General features: G+C 51.8%; 1 protein-coding gene across 2 annotated transcripts in view; it reads right to left on the minus strand.

The window, feature by feature from the left end:
• Positions 1 to 23,648, minus strand: part of EPHB2 (EPH receptor B2) — a 211,806-nt gene that overhangs the window by 60,045 nt on the left and 128,113 nt on the right. The window lies entirely within an intron of this gene.

Raw genomic sequence — 23,648 nt, forward strand, 5'->3', positions numbered from 1 at the left:
CTGGCTGGGCCCTGATTCTTAGAACTAGATTCTTGGGTTATAGACAATTGAGATGATTATACGGCAGAAGAAAAGTCCTAGGGCAGTGTAGAGAGGTGATGTGGTAGAACAGAGGAGAACACTACTTTTGGAATCAGACCGACCTGGCTTTGAGTACTGGCTAGGCCTTTTACTAGCTGTGCAGCCCCAGACAAGCTGCTTAACAACTCAGAGTCAGTTTTCTTATTTGTAAAATCAGGATTCTAAGGCCCATCTCTGCAGGGTCATTGTGAGTATTCTGCTTAAGCGTAAGGCACTTGGCACAAGGCCTTGCACAGTATAGGTGCCCGATGAATAGTAGCTGTTATAGTTGGTATGTGATCAATTTATTAAAATATTAATAAAAGGGGGGCCTGCAGTACCAGGGTCAGCCTAAGGAGAGCACTGCTTGCACTCGGCCCACATTTGCACTCAGCCCGCATTTGGCTTCTCCCATGGGTTGTGGCCATCATCCATGGAGTCCACCTCCACTGCAGCTCTGAGTATGAGGTTAGGGCCTATAAGAGGCAACTGCCTTGTGTGCACACATATTCAAATCCACCTCTTGCTGGCCCTGGGCTGAGAATCAGGAGGCTGAGGGTCTAGGCCTTGCCCCTCTCCCAGCTTCAGCCTGCTGGGTTCATGAACCCAGCTCTGCTATGATACCTCGAAGGGATTGTGCAATGGGTAAGTGGGTGGACAGGAAACAGCTTTGCAACAAACATTTCATCTCCTTGGGATGAAATGCAGCTAAACCATCCACAGGCCCCCAGGCCCTCACCGGGAGTACATTTTATGCCTGGGTGCTGTGGGTTCTTCAGCAAGTGACTCAGCCTCTCTGGACATTAGTTTCTGTGTATGTAAACAATTAACATAAATTTCCCTAGTTCATTTTTTCCAGCTCTAGTCTTCAAGGCTTATCTTCCCAGTCCAAGTCTTCGCAAACCACCCTCCCTCAACCCTCAACCAGCTCTGACCTCAGAGACCCTGCCTTTCTTGGGGCCCAGAACATTGCTTGGGTTCAGAGTGCTTTACTTACCCACCAAAATTATTTTTCTGGGGGTCTCCTGGCCATGCTCTCAACTCCCCCAGGATCAGAGCCATGTCTGACTCACAGCTGCTTGTCCTATGCCTAGCTTAGAATCTGCACCCAGCAAGTGCTCTGTAAATACTTCTTTTGTTGTTGTTATTAATTTTATTTTTATTTTTGTAGAGATGGGGGGTCGCACCATGTTGCTCAGGCTGGTCTTGAACTCCTGGGCTCAAGCAGTCCTCCTGCCTCGGCCTCCCAGATTGCTGGGATTACAAGCATAAGCCACCATACTTGGCCCATAAATGCGTCTTGGAGCTGCCTCCTTAAGTGGAATGAGCATGGGCTTTGGAGGCCATGCAAGCAAGAGGGCAGAGAACATAGTGGTTAGTGTGCAGGCTGCTGGCAAACCCAGACCCACCTGTGTGAGCAGTGTGGCCTCGGGGAAGTCACTTAAACTGTTTCCTTATCTGTAAAATGGGACAACAGTATCTACCTCCTAGAGTTGTTGTCAGTTTATATTGCTTAACTTATGGAAAAACACTTGTAACAGTTCCTGGCAGTACTAAGCCATCTGGTTCAAAAGCAATTTGCTGAGAGACCTTAGACAAGTTGTTTGACCTCTCTGAGCTACACTGTTCTCACTGGTAAGAGAATCTACCACATAAAGTAGCCATGAGGATTACTGCACTGGCTCTGGGTCCCCTGAGTCCTCCTGCCCTCCCTCTTGCCTTCCTCTTGGGCACCGACCTTTCCCTGATGGCTGGATGAAGAGGCAGCCTCACCATCTTGGCACTGCCCAGAGCTTCTGGGCAGTCAGGACATGCAGGCTGCAGCCCCAGCTCTGGTAGAGCAGTCGGCCTCTCCGAACGGGTTTCCTCCTCTGCAGAATGGGGGCACAAGGCTTCCAGGAAGGTCTAGAACCATCCTTAGAGATGCCAAAGGATTTTGGCCCCAAGATCAGGCTCCTCCTGCTCCCTCTCTGGAGACAGCCTGCCCAGCTCAGCATCCCTCCTCCATCTGCGGGGCATTCCTGGGGGGGCCGCTGGTGGGTGGCTGCTCTCTCTCCCCTCTGTGTGGTGCCAGCCCCTCCATCTGGACTGCTTTTCTGGCTGCCCTCTCCCCCTTGCAGTGTCCTGGCTCCCTCTCAGACTCCCCAGGCTGCCCCTGCCCTAAGCCGCCCTTCATTTGCTCTGTTGCCTGGCCAGGTTCGACCCCCACCACCGGGCACTGTATCATTTCTGTATCTATGGCACTGCTTCATGAAACTCACTCTTCTCTGTCCTAGGAAGTGGCATCACTCTCCACCCTGTCCCCCCGCAGCCAATCAATTACTAGGTCTTCCCTCCTCAGCAGTCTCTGGTCTTGTCTTGGCCGCTCCCCTCGCTGCCAGCATCTAGAAAGCTCTTTCCACCCACTCCTCAGCCTCTCACGCCATCTGGCCTCCTCCCGCCCACCCACTCTCCAAACTAGCTCTCTGGAGTGCAGACCTTTCCAAGTCACTTAAAAACCTACAATGGCACATACATCGGAATACTATTCGGCCATAAAAAGGAACGAAGCATTGACACATGCTACGGTACAGGCGGCCCCTGGACACATCGTGCTCAGTGAAAGAAGCCAGCCATGAAAGCAGGATTCCATTTATATGAAACAGGCCCAGCACAGGCACATTGAAAGAGACAGAAAGTCGATGCGTGGCTGCCAATGGCTAGGGATAGGGGAGCAGGGGGAGGAGCTGCTAATGGGGGACAGGGCTTCTTTTTGGGGTGATGAATATGTTCTAAAATTGATTGTGGTGATGGTTGCACAATTCTGTGAATACACTAGAAACCACGGATTTGTACAATTTGTTTTATTTTTATTTTTGAGATGGAGTCTCGCTCTGTCACCCAGGCTGGAGTGCAGTGGCACAATCTCGGCTCACTGCAGCCTCCACCTCCCGGGTTCAAGCAATTCTCCTGCCTCAGCCTCCCGAGTAGCTTGGGACTACAGGCGCGTGCCACCATGCCTGGCTAAGTTGTATTTTTAGTAGAGACGGGGTTTCACCATGTTGGCCAGGCTGGTCACGAACTCCTAACCTCAAGTGATCCACCCGCCTCGGCTCCCAAAGTGCTGGGATTACAGGCATGAGCCACTGAGCCCTGCCTGATTTGTACAATTTAAATAGGCAAATTGTATGGTATGTGAATTTTATCTCAATGAAGCCACTATCTTAAAATGTCCACATCAGCTCCCCAGCAGACATGGGAAGCCCAAACCCTGCAGGGCCCGTGGGCCCCAGGGGGCTGGTACTTGCCCACCGCTCCTACGTTGGTGTCTGGTGCTCTCTCACACTCAACTAGGTACAATGCTCACCCCAGGCCCACCCCACATCCCTGGCTTTTGTCCATCTGCCCCTCATTGCTTCGAATGCCGTCCCTTTACCATCAGGCAAACTCCTAGACCCCTTTAAGACATCATCTCTTCTAGGAAGTCTTCCCTGAGCCCCCTGGCAGGGTCTATTTTATTTATTTATTGAGTCGGAGTCTCGCTCTGTCGACCAGGCTGGAGTGCAGTGGCATGATCTTGGCTCATTGCAACCTCTGCCTCCCAGGTTCAAGTGATTCTCCTGCCTCAGCCTCCCAAGTAGCTGGGATTACAGGCATGCACCACCACGCCAGGCTAATTTTTTTGTATACGGTGCCTGTTTTAATTACTTGCTTATGAATGTGTCTACCTGGCTGGACTGTAAACTCCCAGTATAATGCTGGGTTTCTAGTGGGTGATGGGTGGATGAATGAGGGGCTGGAAGGGGATCGAGCCCCACCCCCTTAGTTGACATTTGAGGAAACTGAGGCCCAGAGAGGAACAGACAGACATAGCTCTTCAGTAGCAGAGGCCAATTCTGATCCCAAGTCTACTGTGTGACTGTGGGGTGCACTGGGGCCTCAGCTCCCATCAACTACCTCTGAGAGGTCTGGGTGGCCACTGTCCGCAGTGCCCGGGGGGCCACATCACTCCCAACTTCTGGGTGGGAAGGGAACCTGTCCTGCTGGCATCTGCATGTCATGTGCACAAGTGGGAAGAAGATAATGAGACCTGAAACACAGGAAGGCAGTTGTACCTCTGACAGGTGTGTGAGCTTGGGAAGGCCTCCTCCCCTCTGAAACTCAGTCTCCTCATCTGGAAAAGGGGCTGATGATCCCTGCATGGAATAATGACAGAGAGAGCCATTGAATGGGTCTCTGCTCCACTGTGGCCTCTCTGTCAATCTTCCACAGTCCCTGGAGCGATCTGTTTAAAATGAATCAGACCTGCGGCACCTTGTCTAAACTCCCTCGTGTGCAATTTATCCCCACTGCACTTAGAATAGATCCACACGCCTAGCCTGGCTACAAGGCCTGTGAGGTTGGTCCTGATGGTCTCCTGGCCGCTTCCCCCTCCTCCTCTCACTCACTGTGCTCCTGCCTGTGGTCATCGAACGCATTCTCACCTCCAGGCCTTTGGCCAAGCTGTTCCCTCTGCCCAGAATGCTTTCCCTGTTCTTCCCACTGCTGGCTCCTTTTTCTCCTTCAGACCCCAGCTTAAATGTCACCTCCTCCGAGAGGCCCACCCTGACCACCCTGGCTAAAGCAACTGTCTCTTGCTGTGTTCTGTCTCAGTCTCAGTTTCCTTTACTGACCCTCATCACAATTTGTAATTATATTAGAAAACGGTTTGTAAACTTGTGTGTTGTCTTTTTTCGTGCACTGAAAGTACCTGGAAAGGGGAGGAGGAGCCGGGGCTGTCTGGCTTTCATTGTTTCTCCAGCCTCTAGCAGAGAGGCGGGCCGGTAGTAGGCACTTGATGTATACCGGTTGATTGAATCAATGTGCCTCTTACAAGGTACCATCAGAATCAGATGAGAAAGTGGGTGAGAAAATATTTAGCTGAGTCCGTGCCTGTCTGGGTACCACCAGTCATCTCGATCTTACCAGCCTATCGTCAGGCTTACATTCCTCTCTGCCTCCCATTTGTTCTCCCCATGGTCTTCCCAGGGACCTGTTGAACAGGGTATTGAACAAAGCATCTCGGTTTTCAAACTGCAAGTCCTGTATCCCAGAAACTCCCTTAGTCTTGGGCAAGCTGGGAGGATTGACCATCCTACTGTAACCTCTCCAGCCCCATCTGTCACCTCTCTCATCTGCTTGCAGCTCCCTGGACATTGGGCAACAGATGCTGGTCCCTTTGCTCGAATGCCCTTCTCCCCCATCTCCCTGGCCCCTTGGATTGGTGAGTCTGATATGTGTTGCCCACTTTTAGGCGGCCTGCCCTTCATTCTCCTACAGCGCCAGCTCACATCTCCACTGTAGCACCCAAGACATGCTCCGTATGCGGTGGTGTGCTATTAAACTGGCAGTTGAGGGGAAAAGAAGCCCTGATTGGTTGTGTTTGCCAATTTGTGTGGTGTAAATACTCCCACCAGAGCAAATGCCAAGCTACCAACTTGAGATCATTAAACCCTGACTTGGGAAAAAATGTGCACAGTCGGCTCTTGCAAGTCAAGCTCCAGGCCACCAGTGGAATTACATGGCACGTGACTTTGTTCTGCCCACTGGTTGGTGAACCTTGGTTGGGCTACGGGCTGAGTCTTTCACTTCTGCATCCCCAGCACCTGTCCCAGGACCTGGCACATGGTAGGTGTTCAGCCAATTTAGTTTTGCTGAATGAAGGCAGGTCTGTCTCCCTGGTTGGACAGTGAGTGACTCGAGGGGAGGGGCTGTGGATTTGAATGGATTGATATACACAAAGCACTTAGAACACACAGTAAGTGCCATGTAAATGGCTATTATTACTCATCCAGCATGGAATGACAAAAATAATTCCCATTTATTATGTACTTTCCAGGTGGCAGGCCCAGTGCTGTGTCTTACATGGATTCTTTAACTTATTCCATAAACCACCCACCCAACTAGGTACCATTATCATTCCCATTTTACAGATAAGGAAACTGAGGCTCAGGGAGAGTGAAGTGACCATCCTAAGGTCACATGGCAAGTCAATGGCACAGCTGGGGTTGACCTCAGATCTTCGTGATCCAGAACAGCTTGTGTCCAAATACTACTGGTCCCAGAAATTAGTGAGTGGTGAGTGTCACAGCTGGACACCATCTTGTCAGGCCTGCCGAGGGGACGGGATTTGCTGGAGCCTCTCAGAAGGGCAGAAGTAATGCCTGGTCCTCAAACCCAGGACTCAGGGCTCAAAGCAGCCAGCCAGCGCCGGCCTTCTGCAATCGCCCAGAGCCCTTGGCCAGGCAACCCCGGGCAGGATGGCAGCAAGCCGGGGAAAGGAGGGAGGATTACAGGGAAACAGATTTTCTCCCCGCCTGCCCCCTGGGCTCTGGGGATAGGTGATAATTGACCGAGTGAGCCCTGAGTCAGGCTGAGGCAGGACTCCATCTGGGCCTGGCACGGTGGGGCTGTTAATTGGCATCGGGTGATCCTCAAAGCCTCAATGGCTGGCCTGCTGCCTCTGCTCCCCCCTCTCCTCCCAGGGACTCCGGCTTAATCCCAAAGACAACTGATGCCACCTCAGAGTCAATCGCTGGGTCACGCCCAGTGTGTCAGGCTGCCGAGGCTTGGAAGGAGCATCTCTGTCTTCCTTGGGGTCCTGTAGACCAGAGGGCGCTGTCTGTGGGTCTGGGTAGAGGTGGCATCTGAAAAGGTCTGCACCCTGGGGTTGAGTTCCTACTCCCCAGACCTGGGCAGGAGGTCTGATGAAATTGAACCTGGACATGGACTGTGGAGCTACGGCCAGGGCTTAATCCCAGTCCTGCCTCTCATTAACTGTGTGACCATGAGCAAGTTACCTAACCTCTCTGTGCCTAAGTTTCTTGTCTGTACAATGGGAATAATAATATTGATTATATTTGTCGGGAAGATTAAACAAGTTAATGAAAGTAAAGCACCCGTAACAGTGTCTGCCTGGCTCATGTTAAGTGCTATGTAAGTGTTGGCTATTATTATATTCATTCATTCTTGGCCTCCATTTGCTATGTGCTAAGCACTGGAGATAATACTGAGATAAAGAAGACATAGTCCTTGTCTTCAGAAGTTCAGGTCTAGTTAGGGAGATAGTGAGTTGGAAATTTATTCTACAGGCATTTACTGAGTCTCTGGTAGGTGCCAGGTACTGGGACTTTGAAACAAAAGGCCTCAGCCCTGGAACATAAGAGACCATGACTAAGCAGGGGGCTGAGATGCCTTCCTTGAACCAGGCTTACCTGCTGGCTGCTGTGGGCAGAGGGGCCAGGGAGTGGGTTCTGGGGTCAGCGGTGGCAGGTTTGAAGTGCAGCCAGCTCGCTTTCCTGCCTTGGAATCTCTAGGAAGTCAGTTCTGGGTTTCAGTTGGGGAGAGGAGTTTGACTGGATGGAGAAAAGAGTCTTGGCCCCAGAGTAGGGGGGCTAGCGGCTTCACTGCCATTTGCTCTGTGAGCCCAGGCTACTTCCTGCCCAGTCTGGGCCTCAGCTCTACTGGATTTGAATGGATTGATATACACAATTCAATTCAATCATTCAATCCACAATCCAAGGAAGGCGCTGCCTGGCACCCCCTCTAGGGCTTCTTCCAGCTTGGGACTCCAGCTGTGGGTGGCTCAGACACCCAGTGCTGGGCCCTTACGTTCTCTTTGAACTGTGGAAAGACTGATTTGCATATTGTCAGGGATTTGTGCTGTGTGTAGGGCAGGGCTGGGCTTGCTGGGTTGAGTGGGTGGGGTTTGGGGTCTGCCTCATGCAAAGTGGCTTTTATATTTTGCCTGCTTCCTGCTTTTGCTGTAAGGTTAACCCAGCAGAGTCAGTCCCTCTGGGCTGGGCTGGGCTGGGCATGATGCCTGGTCTTCCTCCGTACTGTGGGCAAAGCTGCACTGAAAGTAGGCAGCTACCTCCTGAGATGGAGAGGAGGTGCTTCTAAGCACTGTGTGCCTAGGATGTGCCCAGTGCTGGGCCAGGAGCCTCCCTGGTCCATGGCCTCCTTGGACCACCCTGTGCAATGGGAGGTATTATTCCCATTTTAGAGATGAGGAAACTGAGGCTCGCAGAAAGGAAGCACTCTGTCCAAATCACATAGAGACTTAGGGTCAGAACATGTGCCTCCACAGTCCATGTTCTTAATTTTTTTTCTTTCTTTTGAGACAGGGTCTCACTCTGTCACCCAGGCTGCAGTGCAGTGGCGCAATCACGGCTCACTGCAGCCTCAACTTCCTGGGCTCATGTGATCCTCCCACTTCAGCCTTCCGAGTAGCTGGGGCTATAGGTGCACACCACCATGCCCGGCTAATTTTTGGTATATTTTGTAGAGATGGGGTTTCACCATGTCGTCCAGGCTGGTCTTGAACTCTTGGGCTCAAGTGACCCTCCTACCCTGAGCTCCCTAAGTGCTGGGATTACAGGCGTGAGCCACTATGCCCAGCCTTAGTCCATGTTCTTCCTAAAATCCCCATCCTCAAGGTCCCTGGAGCTCCTTCCCACTTGATGAAGGGTTTCCCTTCTTGCCCGTTTACTCCTTCCCTTCCTCCCTCTTCCCCCTTCCTAGACAAGACAGCTTAAGTCCAGCGAGTGCCTCAGGGCCATGCCCCTGCTGGGGTAGCTCCCACTGGGACCACCCAGGGGCTGTCAGTCATTCTGCCCCAATGCCCAGGTTCCTCCTGTCTGCCCCTGCTGGGACCCGGCTTTGTGGAACCCAGCCAGCAGCTGACAGGACAAGGCTGAGGCGGGGAGCTGCATGAGCATGCCTCCCCTTTGCCCGCGGGGGCACCCAGGCCTCGCCAGCCAGGCCCCCACCCCTGCCATCTGTCGAGTCACTCCTCTGCTCAGGACCCTTCGGTGGCTCCCTCATGCCCGGGGAGAGTCCGGCCTGCTTCAGCCTCCCCTTCCACGGTCCACCTGGCCAGCTTCAGCTCCCTCATGCTCCCAGTCACACCTTGAGCTCCAGCCACTGCAGGCACAGCCAGTTCCCGAACAAGCTGTGCTTGGTCTTGCCTCTGGGCCTTTGCTCAGGCAGTTCCCTCTGCCTCACATGCTGTCCCAGCTCCCACCCAGCTCCTTCTTGTCCTTCTTCAAATCTCACTCCAGCCCGAATCAGCTGTTGGTCCTTTTCTAGGATGTCCCCTGCCAGGGCTGGGTCTGGGGGCGCTCTCCTGTGCTCCAGGAGTGCCTGGCACTGTACCTCTGCCACTGCATGAGTATACAGGATGGTGACTGTCTGCCTCTCCTACCAGGCTGTGAGTACAGTGACAGTGATGGTGGGTAACCTCGAGGTCTGGCACCAGCCCCAGTGTCTGGCTGAGAGTGATCGATAGAGGCTTCAGGAATTGTCGCCCAGGCTAGAGTGCAGTGGCGCGATCTCAGCTCCCTGCAAGCTCCGCCTCCCAAGTTCACGCCATTCTCCTGGCTCAGCCTCCTGAGTAGCTGGGACTACAGGTGCCCGCCACCACGCCCGGCTAATTTTTTATTGTATTTTTAGTAGAGACGAGGTTTCACTGTGTTAGCCAGGATGGTTTCGATCTCCTGACCTCATGATCTGCCCACCTCGGCCTCCCAAAGTGCTGGGATTACAGGCATGAGCCACTGCACCCGGCCGAAAGGCGGAATCTTGTGCTTAAGCTCATTCAATTTGTGTGTGGACTGGAGATTTTGCTCGAGGCCTCTGGAGTCCTCTGAGCTCCTCCTGGAGCCCCTGGTGACAGGCTCTCAAGGCATCCTACCTTTGTCCTTGGCATTTGATTAACATCTGTCTCTCCACCTGCTATCTCCCCTCCTCCCACCAGCCGTGAGCTCCATGAGGGCAGCCACCGCACCTGCCCTGCTGACTGCCTGGTACAGAGCTGGCACAGAGCAGACGCTCCGTAACAGCTCTCTGAGTGACAGGCTGCAAGGTCCCCTGGCCCCAAGGCCGGAGCAACCGGGACTTTCATGACTGCTGTGTGTTCCCCAGTTGTAGGGGGAGCTCGCAGTCTCCCAGGGGAGCCAGACACTGAACCCCACAGTCTGTAAAGGCTGGTGAGCTGGTGAGGGTGTTTCATGGCCTGACTCTCCCAGCCCCTGGACCCCCGCATTGCCCCCAGCCCCAGGTCTGGCCTGCCTCCCTTCATGATATCCCAGCTCCCCCACAGTGGGGGCTGAGAGCTCCCGCCCTCCCAGCAGGCAGCCCCATTCCTCCAATTTCCTCCCAATTAATCAAGCTCTGAACTTTTTAATTATCTGCCTGCAGGGTGGCTCCCCACTCTGGTGAAGCAATTAAGGAAGGACATTTCCAAGTGTTGTGTGGCTGCCGGCAGGCAGCGTTGACCAAGCCCTGATGGAGGAGCTGGTGACAGGAGGGGTGGGAAGGAACCCCCTCCCCAAAATGGGCTGCTGGGAGGTTGTCCTGGGGTCCGAGCTGGAACTCTTCTGGGAATCTGGGGCCACACTGTACAGGGTAACCCTCTCCCATTCATTCAATGGCTCTTTCTCTGCAGCTAGAATCTGACTTCAAAAATCCGAGCTACCACGTGCTAGACACTGGGGTAGGTGCTTAACAATGTTGCTGCATCTTCACCTTGACTCTGGGAGGAAGAGTATGATGATCTCTATTTTACAGATGAGGACATGGAGGCTCAAAAACATGAACAACTCCAGATAGGTAGCTGGAATTTGAGGCCAGCTCTGACTCCGCAGCCTCTTCATTCTATTGTCTTCTGAAAATCAGTGTGTGGTCTGTAAAAGTGCTCAGGGCACTGAGAAAGGGGAGTGGGTCAACCTCTGGAGGAGACGCCCCCAAGCTGGAGACCTGCTGAAGAACACAGGCCATCTGTGTGCAGGGCTGCTGCTGGGACAGGGTGTTGCAGGGAGAGGGAGTGTGCAAAGGCACAGAGGCGTGAAACGGCATGGTGTGCGTGCAGAGAGGTGCAAATAGTTCAGGGTTGTTAGCACGTGACGTTCAAGGCCAGGAGAGGAAGGAGATGAGGCTGGAGAGTAAGGCAGGGTCTCAGACATTGGAAGTCAGCAGAATCTTCACGATCTTCTGGGCTAAGTTCCTTATTTTATGACTACAAAATACATGACCCAGACAGGGACAGGGACTTGCCTAAGGTCACACAGCAAGTGAGTGGCCGGCAGAGCTGGGGTTGCAGCCCAGCTATGCTGATGCCCACATTGGAGGAAAGAGAGGGGGCAGACGAGTGGAAGCATCCTCACATCACGGCAGAAGCCTAACTGGCTTCCTGGCTTTCTCCCTTGCTCTCCCATGTCCTTGCTCTCCTCCAGCTGCATTCAGCCTTCCACAGCAGCCAGGATCCTGCAGAACAGCCATCAGCTCATGTCGCCCAAAGGCCTCCAACAGTTTCCATCTCACTTGGAGTAAAAACCAATAGCCTGGGCACGGTGGCTCACACCTGTAATCCCAGCACTTTGGGAGGCCAAGGTGGGAGGATCGCTTGAGCTGAGGAGTCTGAGACCAGTCTGAACAACACAGTGAGACCTTGACTCTACAAAAAAATTTTAAAAAATGAGCCGAGCGTGGTGGCACAAGCCTGTGGTCCCAGTTACTTGGGAGGCTGAGGTGGGAGGATCTCTTGAGCCTGGGAGGTTGAGGTTGCAGTGAGCTGAGAGCCCACCACTGCACTCCAACCTGGGCAACAGAGCAAGACCCTGTAACTAAACAATGATGAATTTCCAAAAAGAAACAAAAACCCACAAAACAATAGCCTACAAAGCTTCCTTTTCCTCTCTGAACTCCCCCCCACTCGCCTGGCCTCTTGCCCTCTCCACCTGAGCCACACTGACCTCCTGGCTGCCCTGAGAACCCCAGGCTTCTGCTAGCCTCAGGGCCTGCGCATGCGCCGTTTCTCCTGCCTGGTTCACGTCCTGGTTCTGTCAGTTCTTCCCTGAGCTTCTCTCCAGGCCTCATCTCCTCGTCTATATTTGGGGTTCATGCCACATCCCTCACCCTCCTGAGAAAATGGGGACCAATCGAGTATCCCCTTCTCCCCAGCTGGAGACTATCACTGCCAGTGGGCTCATAAGGCTGCAGCCTCCCAGCCTGTAATCCCTGGGACTCACAGATGCAGGAATAGCAAGTGTTAAACAATAATCATGATGTGCCCGAGGGGAAGTCGGATGTATTTGCAAAGCTTGACACATCTGGCAGGGCCAGGCCCAGGCCCCTCCCGCACATCTGGCTGCTGTATTGACAGGTGGTATAGTGGGCCACCGAGGTTAAGGCCTGGCAGGCCCAGTCCTGGTACCGTGAGGGTGAGATGGACCTGGCGGAGCTGGGCAGCATCTCCCAAACCGCCCCACATGCGGGTCCCCTGTTCAGGCCATCCACTCTACCTTGCTGGCTGTGTTCTGAGAGAAGAACTTAGGCCCCAGAACCCTGGCCCTCAGATTCCTAAATCTCTACATCATTCTGTCGGTGTCTGGTGCTGGCCATCCCTGCTGGGATTTGGGGAGCCTGGGAAAGCCCCCTCCCCCTCCAGAAGGGGGGTTGCTTTTTCAGGGTCACCTCATGTAGCACTTCCCCTTCTATGGGATACAGAAATGTGGTCATCAGCTGCACCTGAGGGAGACCCTCCAGGCTGAGACTGGCCTCCTCCCTCCTCCCACCTGCCCCGAGAAAGCCATGGTCATTAATAAAGGACACAATTAGCTGTCAGCAGAGAACATGTCTGGAATTTTTTACCTGCTTGGTGAGCTCGGTTAAGGCAACAAACCCCCGGACCCCCCGGGGACGCAGCTGCCACACACCTTTCAGGGCCCCTTTACCCGGGCCCAGGGCAGGAGGGCACCTGTGAACGTTTTCAGTGTGGGTTCTGCAGGCCTGGGCCTGCGCAGGGCAGTTTTTTTTCCAGGCCAGTGGAGAAAGTGACAGAGCAAGAGAGATTCCTAGCAGAAGTTGTTTTTTTTCAATCCAAGAGGCAATACCATTCAATACGATTCTCTCCCCCTTCCTGTGCCGACTTAGAGTCTTTTAGGGCTCAAAGGACTTTAGAGAAAAAGTTAGTCTCTTTATCATTTCATTTTACAGCTAGGGAAACTGAGGCCTTGCTCAGGGCAGAGAGGACTAAACATGCTTCTGTCTTTGGTTCTATATGGATCCCCTGGTCCCCTGGATCCCACAGTTAGAATTTGTTGCCAAAGTCCGAGAGAACATTCTGAAATCTGCAATGGTTGTTCCACATACACTGCTAGGTTCTGGTTATGTGCTGGGGCTGGAGAACAGCAGGGACTGAGGAGACACAGTCCCTGACCTCATGGAGCTGATAGTCTAGTGGGTGAGAGAAGGAGGGAAAGAAGCAATAGACAGATGGAAATGACACGCACACCTCGTGATGGGCCATGAAGGAGATGGACAAGGGCTGAGATCGGACCTCAGAGGGATCACTTTAGGGACCGTGGGCAGAAAAGGCCTTTCTGCAAAGGTGACCTTGAAGAGGCAACACCTGAGGAGAAGAGCATTCAGCTCAGCAGGAACGATATTTGCAAAGGTGGGAAAATCTCAGCGCCGCAGATCCTCATCAGTGCAGTAGCAGTGGGAGCAGGGTATTAACAGAGATTTAATACCCATTTGCTCTTAGCCCCAGCTGCCCGTGATCCCAGACAGAAAGAAGTACTAAGCCCTAGGAGGGATGTCCTGCCTGGGCACCTTTGTTCTAACAGTGCTATGATGTTGGAGATTTGTCACCTCCATTGTACAGATGAGAAACGGAGGCTCCAAGCAATGAAGTGCCATCCCCAGCGCACATGGACACCAAGCTCAGAAGATTGAGCCTCCACCACCTGCCTCTCTCTCCCTGCCCTGTCTAGGTGTCTTCCAGAACCACTGTATCCCCCGGAAACCTGGAAGGTTGGTCTGCTTGAGCCCCGGTGGCCTGTGACTTGAATGCTAATGAAAATCCCACTCAAGAGGTCCCAGCATTTGGCATCTCTGGGAGAAGGGATTAGGAAATACAAACAACAAGGATCTTGATTGGGAGGCCTGGAATCACTCTCCCTCCTAGGGGTACAGAACCCGTCGCCTTCCTCCTGTTGACTTCTGGGGAGCAGGAGAAGGCCTCAGCTAACCCAAGCCATAAATCAAATGCACAAGATGTGGCTTGGCAGCCATCCCAGTGAAAAAGATCTGGGGGTTTGAGTTGACCACAAGCCAAAAGCTGCTGAAAAAGCCAATGTGATTGTAGGCTGTAAGAGTAGAAGTAGAGTGACAGCCAGCATCCTTCTGGTAGCTCAGGCAGGGCTAGTTTTGGGCTCCACATTTTAAGGAGGTCCACCGAGTGATAGTGGACAGGCCATCTCAGGCCTCTAGCTTGTTTTCCACTATCTCTGAGTGGTGCTGGAGTGGATCGGGGTGAGGTCCCAGGTATGAATTTTCTCTGCAGCAGTCACGGGCACACAGCAGAGTTCTGGAGGCCTGCTTGTCCTGGAAAATTCCCTAGTCTGGATCCCTAAGAAGTATGAGTTCTCTTCTTAATCTCACTTGCCTCCTACCTCCAAATCTAAGCCCTCCTGGACACTGGGGATTTGAGATCGTGTGTGTGGTTCCATGAGGGCCTGCCCTTGATTTGAGGATAGATTTACTCCATAAAAAACTCAACAAGCTGTTTCTCAATGATCACTTTGTGCCCAGCCCTGTGTCAGGCACTAGGCACAGAGTTGAATAAGACATAGTCCCTGGCCTTGAGGCTCACCGTCTAGCAGGGGAGAGAGAGTATGATTAGCTAGGGGTACCCAGGAAGGCTCTCCAGAGGAGGAACCATTTGAATAGGGTATTAAAGGATGAGTAGGAGTCTGTCAGGGTCAGAAGAGACCAAGGACATTTCAGACAGGCAGAACAGCATGTGCTGGAGGCATGGAGGGACTGGAGCACAGGGTGTATGGGGGAAGGGTTCAGACACGAGGTGAGACAGTTGATCTGAGATTATGTCACAAAGGGTTTTGTGTGCTTGGTGATGGAGTTTGGGGTTTTATTTTGCAAGAGCAGGGAAGCCAGGGGAGATCCTATTCCAGTGCCCAAATGGCCACATAGCCCTGGTGCCCTCAGCCCTTTCCTCCAGCAGCCTGCCTAGGCCCCGGCCCCCTCACACTCCAGCCCACCTGCTCTGGCTTCAGATGGCCCTCTCCCCAGTTTCAAAGCTTTCCTGTTTGCTTTTTGTTTCCTCCAGTTCTCTCCCTCCCCTAGGTCTTGAGCCCTTCCTCCCCTGTTGTGCCCAGCCCCACCTCTTTACCATTAAAAACGAACCGAGCACCTATTAACAACAGCAGCCACCATTTATTGAGCACCTGCTGTGTTCCAGGCTTCATATAAGTTATCAGGGGGCTGTGCTTCCCAGTGGTTAGGGGCACAGGGTCCTTCTGGCCTTGAACTCTGACTCTGCCACTGACCTTGGGCAAGCTCCTCAAACTCTCTTTGCATCTCGGTTTCCTCATCTGGAAAATCGATTAATGAATAGGACTTACCCTGCAGTGAAGACTTGGAGTTAATAAGCACAGAGTGTGTGCTTGCATCATCAATTCCTACAGCAACCCCATGAGTACTACTGATATTCCCACATCTAGAGGAGGTGATGGAGGTTCTGCAGGGCTGAGTAACCCACCCCCAGCTAGTGCTGGAACTGGGAGGGGAGTGCGGGAGCATTACATCTGAGGCCAAAGGCAGGGTCCTAACTACTCTATCACATGGCCTCACCTCCTCAAGGCTGGTGCCTGGGCTGGGCTTAGGGATCCACAGCTCAAGGGGCTCCCAGCCTGGTGGGGAAGATACCCTGGTCAGTAAGCAGTTTCCAAACAATGTCTGGGGAAACCTGTGGGGAGGAGGCGCTGGATCTGGGAGCCCAGTGGAAGGGTCTTTACCACTGTGGTTTCCTGGAGGTGCAAACACTTGAGCTGTGTTGGAAGACTAAGAATGACAAGACAAAAGCAAGAAAGGAGAAGCATGTGAGGCTGAGGGAGCAGCGTGGGCGGAGGGGTGGAGATGGGAAAGTGCATGGCAGGGCTGAGGACCTGCTGCTCATTTGCGGCAGCTGGAACCCAGAGTCTGTGGTTGCAGAGATGCAGGACACGAGGCTGGACAGGCAACAAGCCGCCTACCCAGCAACAGGTGCGTGCCAACCTCTCCGTGCCCAAGGCCTGCAGATCAGGCAGTTCTGTCTTTGGCAGGGCGGTCTGTGAACCTCTGGAGAAATCAGGAAGACGTCTGCCTGGTCCCTGACCTGGGACTTTCTTTTTTTTTTTTTTTTTTTTTTTGAGACAGAGTCTCACTCTCACTCTGTGGCCCAGGCTGGGGTGCAGTGGCACGATCTCATCTCGGCTCACTGCAACCTCCGCCTCCCGGGTTCAAGTGATTCTCCTGCCTCAGCCTCCCTAGTAGCTGGGATTACAGGCGCACATCACCACGCCTGGCTATTTTATATTTTTAGTAGAGATGGCATTTCACCATGTTGGCCAGGCTGGTCTCGAACTCCTGACCCAAGAGATCCGCCTGCCACAGCCTCCCAAAGTGCTAGGATTACAGGTGTGAACCACCGCACCTGGCCACGCCCTGGGACATTCTTGAATCATTAAGTCCTTTGCAGCAGAGCAGGTACCTGGGCATCCTAGGCTCCTCTGCAGGGATCCTTAAGGTCTAACTGATCCCAAACTTTCCCAGGGCCAAATGGCTTCTTAATGAGTTACTTTAAAATACTCCCATCCCCAAAACTCACCAAGATCCCACACCTTCTCAGTTTTAAAGGGTCAAAAGTTGAAAATTACAAGCCAACAGCAAGATTTGCAGCAAAAGTGATCTCTGGCCAACAGCCAGGAGACTATGACAAATTGCCTAGACATGGCCATTTAGAGCAATCACCTTTAAATGGTGCTTCAGACTTCCCCTAAATGTCTCCTTTATTTGAACAATGTGTTTATAGGGCCTGGGGCTGCTGTGCTGTCTGTGTATGTGTGTGGGTGTGGGTGTGTGTGTGTAAAGAGAGAGAGAGAATCAAAGCAGAGGAAAATGGCAAACCTCTAATCTTACAGACCATTCTCATCTCAGCCCTTATAAAAATGAGGAGTCCTGGTTGTTTCTAAAAATGGCTCTGAAAGTTCATAAACTTGACAAACACTTAGCTCTAGCACCCACAGAGAAGGACTAATCCTCGAGAAAACTGGAGATGAGGAGTCGGGAGGCAACTTGTGGTGAAGGGCAGCCTGCAAAGATAGCCCACACTGTCACCAAGTGAGGGCTTGAGACCACAACTTCCTAGCTTATTTTCTCTGACCTCATGGGAACCCTGCTTAGAAGGGTCTCTTTAGTTACAGAAGAGGCCAGAACTAATGTTTTAACATTTATCTTCTATTAAATGACAGTTCACACTTAGTGCTTACCGTGGGGCAGATGCTGTTTTAAGTGCGTTATATGGATTAATCATGTAATCTCAAATTATACTATAATTATCCCCACTTACAAGGGATACAGGCATAGAGAGGTAAGTCACTTGTCCAATGTCACTGATGCAGTGAGTGGTAGAGAAGGGACCTAAATTGAGCTGGACACCACGTGCTTTCAGCCACTGCTCGCTCACCACTCAGGGAGTGGGACTCCACGCTGGATGGAGCCTAACTCATCATCGTCACCTCCCCTGCTCTCATCACAACATTCTGATGAACTCCTGGCCCTGTTTTATAGCTGAGGAAACTGAGGCTCTGAGCATTCAAGTGGCCTGGCCAGGAGCACACAAATCCGGGTGTTGGCAGAGCCAGGGTCTACTCCTGCTGCCTGGTTCCAGGGCCTGAGTACCTTGCAGGGTATGGAGCTGCCAAAGGCCTTCAGCTGCAGGCAGGACCTAGTACCCTCTTGATCTGACCAAGGACCCCAAAGGACTGGATCAGTCAAGGTCCCAAGGATGCTGGCCCCGGGCTATAGGCTTCCTTCTTGGGGGCTTCCTGGGGGATCCGGTGCCTGGCCCAGTTTCGTCTCCTCAGAGAAACAGTGCTGTGCTGTGGTTAGCAGTGTGTGCTCTGGAGCCAGCATCACCACTTCCTAGCTGAGTGACCTTAGGTAAATTATATAACTTTTCTGTGCCTCAGTTTTTCCACCTGCAAAATGGGGATAATAACACTCTCCCTCCTAAGGTTGTTGAGAAGACAGCTAATACTCGTGAAGCACTTAGACCCTGCTGTCAAACTGGACAGCCTCCTGCCTACACCTAAGACCCCTCTCACTATAGACAGCTGCCTGGCTGGGCCAGCCTCTCAGCTGCCTGGGTCTCCTGCCAGCCCCTGCCCCTGCAGAGACAGCAGCAGCACTCTGGGTTCCAATCCCAGCCCTGCTCTTCCTGGCTGAGGCTTTTGGGCACATGAGCATATACCTCTCAGAGTCTCTGTCCTCTTATGTGTTAAACAAGGGCAATAAGCCTGTTTTAATAACAGTGTGGCAATGTATGTTAGCTCAGCCATTGTGGAAAGAAGTGTGGTGATTTCTCAAAGAGCTTAAAACAGAAGTACCATTTGACACAACAATCCAACAATCCCAATATTAGGTAGATGCTCAAAGGAATATAAATTGTTCTACCATAAAGACACATGCACATGTATGTTCACTGCAGCATTATTCACAATAGCAAAGCCATGGGATCAACCTAAATGCCCATGAACAGTAGAATGAATAAAGAAAAGGTGGTACATATACACCATGGAATACTACACAGCCATAAAAAAGCCTTTGCAACAGCATGGATGGAGCTGGAGGCCATTATCCTAAGTGAACTAACGTAGGAACACAAAACCAAATACCACATGTTCTCACTTATGAGTGGAAGCTAAACACTGAATACACATGGACACAAAGAAGGGAACAAGAGCCGGGTACAGTGGCTCATGCCTGTAATCCCAGCACTTTGGGAAACTGAGGCAGGCAGATCACTTGAGGTCAAGAGTTCCAGAGCAGCCTGGCCAACATGGTAAAACCCTGTCTCTACTAAAAATACAAAAATTAGCCAGGCATAGTGGCAGGTGGCTGTAATCCCAGCTACTCGGGAGGCTGAGACAGAAGAATCACTTGAATCTGTGAGGTGGAGGTTGCAGTGAGCTGAGATTGCACCACTGCGCTCCGGCTTGGGCAACAGAGCGAGACTAAGTCTCCAGAAAAAAAGAAAAAGAAGAAGGGAACAAGAGACACTGCGGCCTACTTGAGGGTGGAGGATGGGAGGAGAGAGAGGATCGAAAAACTACCTATTGGGTACTATGCTTATCACCGGGGTGACGAAATAATCTGTACACCAAATCCCCACAACATGCAATTTATCTCTATAACAAATCTTCATGTGTACCCCTGAACCTAAAATAAAAGTTAGGAGAAAAAAAAAAACACAGTGGCAAGAGCAAGGACTTAGAATTAGACAGACCTGGGTCTCTGCTTCTTGCTCTCTGCATGGTCTTGGGAAAGTTGCTTGAACCCCCAGAGCCTCAGTTTCCTCAGGTATAAAATGGGGACACTCCCTTGTAAGGCTTTATACTGTGAGGACAAAATGAGGTTACAGTTGGACGGTGCCATGTACTTGCAGGGGCTCGGTAAGTGGCCATTAGTATTACCTATTTCTCCTTGCAGGGATCCTTCATTCAACAGACACGATACCCTACCATGTGTTCTAACTGCTCAGATATAGCCACAAGCAAAACAGCTAGGTTCCTACTTGAGAATTTATCATCAAATGGGGAAGATGAAAAATAAACAGGTATTAGATAAATACAGGGGGATATGCTAGAGAGTGCTGGGGGGCTGCTTTGGCTGGTGGTCAGAGGAGGCTTCTCTGAGGATGTGGCATCTGAGCTAAGACCTGAAGGACAAGAAGGTGCCAGTTAGGGGGAGTTAGGGGGAGAGTACAGGGAAGGGTATTCCAGGCAGAGGGAACAGAACGTACAAAGGCTCTTCCTCAGAGGGAATGAATAAGCCTGGAGCTCAGTTTCAGGCTGTACATAGGTTTGGCCGCTGAAGCAGGTGAATAAGGGGGAAATGAGTGGGAGACAGGGCAGAGCAGGAGCAAGGAGACAAAACTGTGGGCCCCATGGCCACAGAAAGGAGGCTGAGGGTGGCTCTAGGTGTGATGGCAAACAATGGGAGGGTTTCAGTGGGGCTGGGAAGTGGCTTGTGATGTGAACAGTTCCCTCTGTCTGCTGAGTGAGGAATGGGCTATGGGGGCACAGGGAGGCCAGGGAGGAGGCTGCACCACGGTTCAGGCACGGATGACTATGGATGGACAGGGTGGTGACAGTGAGGGGTGGAAAGGGGCGGTCAGATCTAACAGTGACCCGTGAGGAAGTTTTTTAGCCTTCGGTAACACCCGACGTGAACGTGAGGTAGTGACGAGTGAGATGCTGTGTTATCCTTCTGCAAAGGAATAAACGTATTTCCTTTGGAATATTTCATGATTTCAGCACTGTCTCTCCCCAAGGACTCGCAATCAGTGAGCTGGCTGCCCATCGAGAGCTAGTAATTAGGCTTCTGGGACAGGTGCCCGGGGGGCTGGCAGAGCCTCCTCTCTGGGCTACACAGAGTCTGTAGCCACGCTGCTCCTTGGCAAAAAGTTGAAAGAGAAGAAAGTTACTCCCGGCAGCTCCTTGCTCCATTTTTAGGGTTCTCCTGTTGCCCCTCACCCAACCCCAGGCATGTGGCTCCTCCAGCTGTCCCGAGGCCCCATGGGACCTCTGCTGGAAGTCTCAGATCTTGCCCAGCTCCTGGCATCGGCCCTCTGTCTCCAGCCCTGCCCCATTCTCTCTGATGTCAGCTCATGCTGACAGAGGCCAGGGATGTGTCTTTGCCAGGGAATCAAAATGTTACACTGTCTGCACCCCGCATGCATTAAAACAGGATCCCTCCTGGAGACACCAGGCCTTCATCCCAGATGTTCATCAAATGATGGACATTTCCGGCACTGTGACATATACAGCAGGAGTGACCATGGGGCCGACAGGGCATGGGGCTGCCATTCACATCTCGCCATGGCTTCCCCCTGCTCCCACCTTCAAGACTGAGTCACCCCAGAAACCTGCCTGACAATCGCCTCTTTCTAGAACAATCCTACCTTCTGCTTCTGTGTTTCCTAAACGTGGCCACGTGCATGCCTTCCACCCCCACAGCCTTGAGGGAGATGCCGTCTCTATTCCCCTGTCCTGATGAGGAGAGTGAGGCTCAGAGAGGGAAGTCTCTGTCCAGGGATATACGGGGTGTTGGTGGCAGAAGTGGGCCAAGGTCCCCACTGGCTTGGAGTTGAGCATGGCCTCCTTTGCACTGAGCCCTCCCTGCAGTCCAGACTCCCTCCTGCTCTACAAGGACTTAAACGACAGCAAGAGGCTCTGGTTAAGATCACAGGAACAACAAGAGGCCATTTATGGGTAGTGACAGACAGGAATGGACAGCAAAGCATGTGTCCTCCACAAGCTTTATAACTGACCATGACAACTACTTAGATAAGACACAGTAATCTTGGATCATTCAGGCACTAACCTGCTGCCATTTGTCTACTAATACCATGATTAGAGCCTGTCACACTGCTCTAGAGTTGGTGGTATGCAGATTCATTCATTTGTTTATTCATTCATTCATTCCACAGATACTGATTGAGAACCTGCTATGTGGCGGGCACCTTGCTGGGGACAGAGATGCAATCTCTGCTCCTAGTAATTGCTACTTAGTCTCCTTCGTCAGACAGTGAGCTCCTCAGGTGGCTAAAAGAGTGGCCTTGGAAGTCAGACCACTTCCTGGCTGTGTGACTTTGGGTATCTTTCTGTGCCTCAGTTTCCCTATATGATAAATGAGGGTAATAACATTACTTAACACAGGGGGTTGTTGTGGGGATTAAATAAATTAACATGTGTAAAGTGCTAGGATAATGTGTCTGCACGGACTAAGTGGTTAGCTCCACTCTTCCATGTTCTAAAATGACTTGGGGGGCCGGGCATGGTGGCTCATGTGTGTAATCTCAGCACTTTGGGAGGCAAAGGAGGGCGGATTGCTTGAGGCCAGGAGTTCCAGACCAACCTGGGCAACATGGCAAGATCCCATCTCTGCTAAAAATACAAAAATTAGCCAGGCATGGTTGTGTGTTCCTGTAATCACAGCTACTTGGGGGGCTGAGGCACGAGAATCGCTTGTGCCCAGGAAGTGGAGGTTACAGTGAGCCAAGGTCACACCGTTGCACTCCAGCCTGGGCGACAGAACAAGACTCCATCAAGTAAATAAAATAAAATAAAATAAAATGATTTGGGGCATTTTCCATCCAAGGTTTTACCACCCTGATGGTCACCACTAGGCTTGATTTCTCACAATTGTGTCCCAGACTTCCTCCTCTTTTAATCATCCTGGTAGAGTAGGCAAAATTTATTCATCAGGAGCTTATCTATCAAGAGTATCTTTACACTTGTGCTTAAGTAGTCATCATTATTCCTTCAATAAATATTATTTTTTGAATGCTACACACTACGCTAGAGGCTTTAGTGACATCATCTCATTTAATCCTTATAACACCCCTATGAGTTTGGCACTAATTCTCCCATTTTGCAAAGGAGAAAACAGGCTTAGAGAGAGGCTGCATGACATCTATCTGTCCACACATCCATCTATTCATCCATCCATCCATCCACCCATCCGTCGAAGATTTACTGAGTTCTTATGATGAAGCAGCCAGGCATTGCGCCAGGGCTATGTTCAAGTCCCAGCTAGTAACAAATGAGATCCAGTCCCTGCCCTATCCGGGCTCCCAGCCTAGACCTATGTTAAATAATTAGCAGTATGATGAGGGCTACAAGTGAAGGAGTGTAGGGTATGATAGGTGAGTTCAGTAGGGGCTTGACGGTCTAGTTCACTGGGCTTCAGCTCAAAACAGCCTAGAAACTCCTCCCAAGTCCCTGAGTTGCTCCTCCCAAGTCCCGACTTTGCCCATTCACCATGGTTGGTGGCCCTGCTACGATGCCTTCTAATGTCAGTTCATAGATGTCCTTCATCCTCAGAGACACCTGAGGCATCTGGACCCTATCCAGGACCCCATGTTTGCCATGTATTTGCTGGCTGAGTGCTGATTTCAATGTCCTTTCCTTTGGGAAGCCTTCCTTAACCACCACCCTGCCCCCTTACCCTGTCCTTGAATAGCCAGGTTGTTCTCTTCTCCAAATTCCCACAGGGATTTGTGTCTATCCCCGACTTTCTCCCCATATCACAATTACCTCCCCTTTGACTTTCTTCTCCCCCAGACTTTGAGCCTCTTGCTGATGGTCACCAGGCCTTATTCATCTTTGGTGGATACTCCATAAGAGTTGCTTTCAGGAGTAAATGGAGACGCAGAGTGGGTGAAAGACCCCGCGTCTGAGTGTCAGAACAGATCATTCTGGCCAAATGGCCTTGGGCAAGTCCAGGGTTAGGATTTAGGGTTGGTATGCATAGTTTCATCTTGCCCTCCAACTCTGACCAATTGACTGGTGGTTGCCCAGAGTGTTGCGTTGAGATTCAGAAGATCCTGAAGTAGCATGTGGGTTGGCAGGAAGAGCATCGTGATTGATTGGCACTGTCTGCCTCGGATTCAGCAAAGAAGTGGCAACAGGTGTTCCTCATTTCTGATATCCTGGGAAAGCTGT

This window comes from Pongo abelii, chromosome 1, assembly GCF_028885655.2.
Source record: "Pongo abelii isolate AG06213 chromosome 1, NHGRI_mPonAbe1-v2.0_pri, whole genome shotgun sequence".
Classification (NCBI taxonomy): domain Eukaryota; kingdom Metazoa; phylum Chordata; class Mammalia; order Primates; family Hominidae; genus Pongo; species Pongo abelii.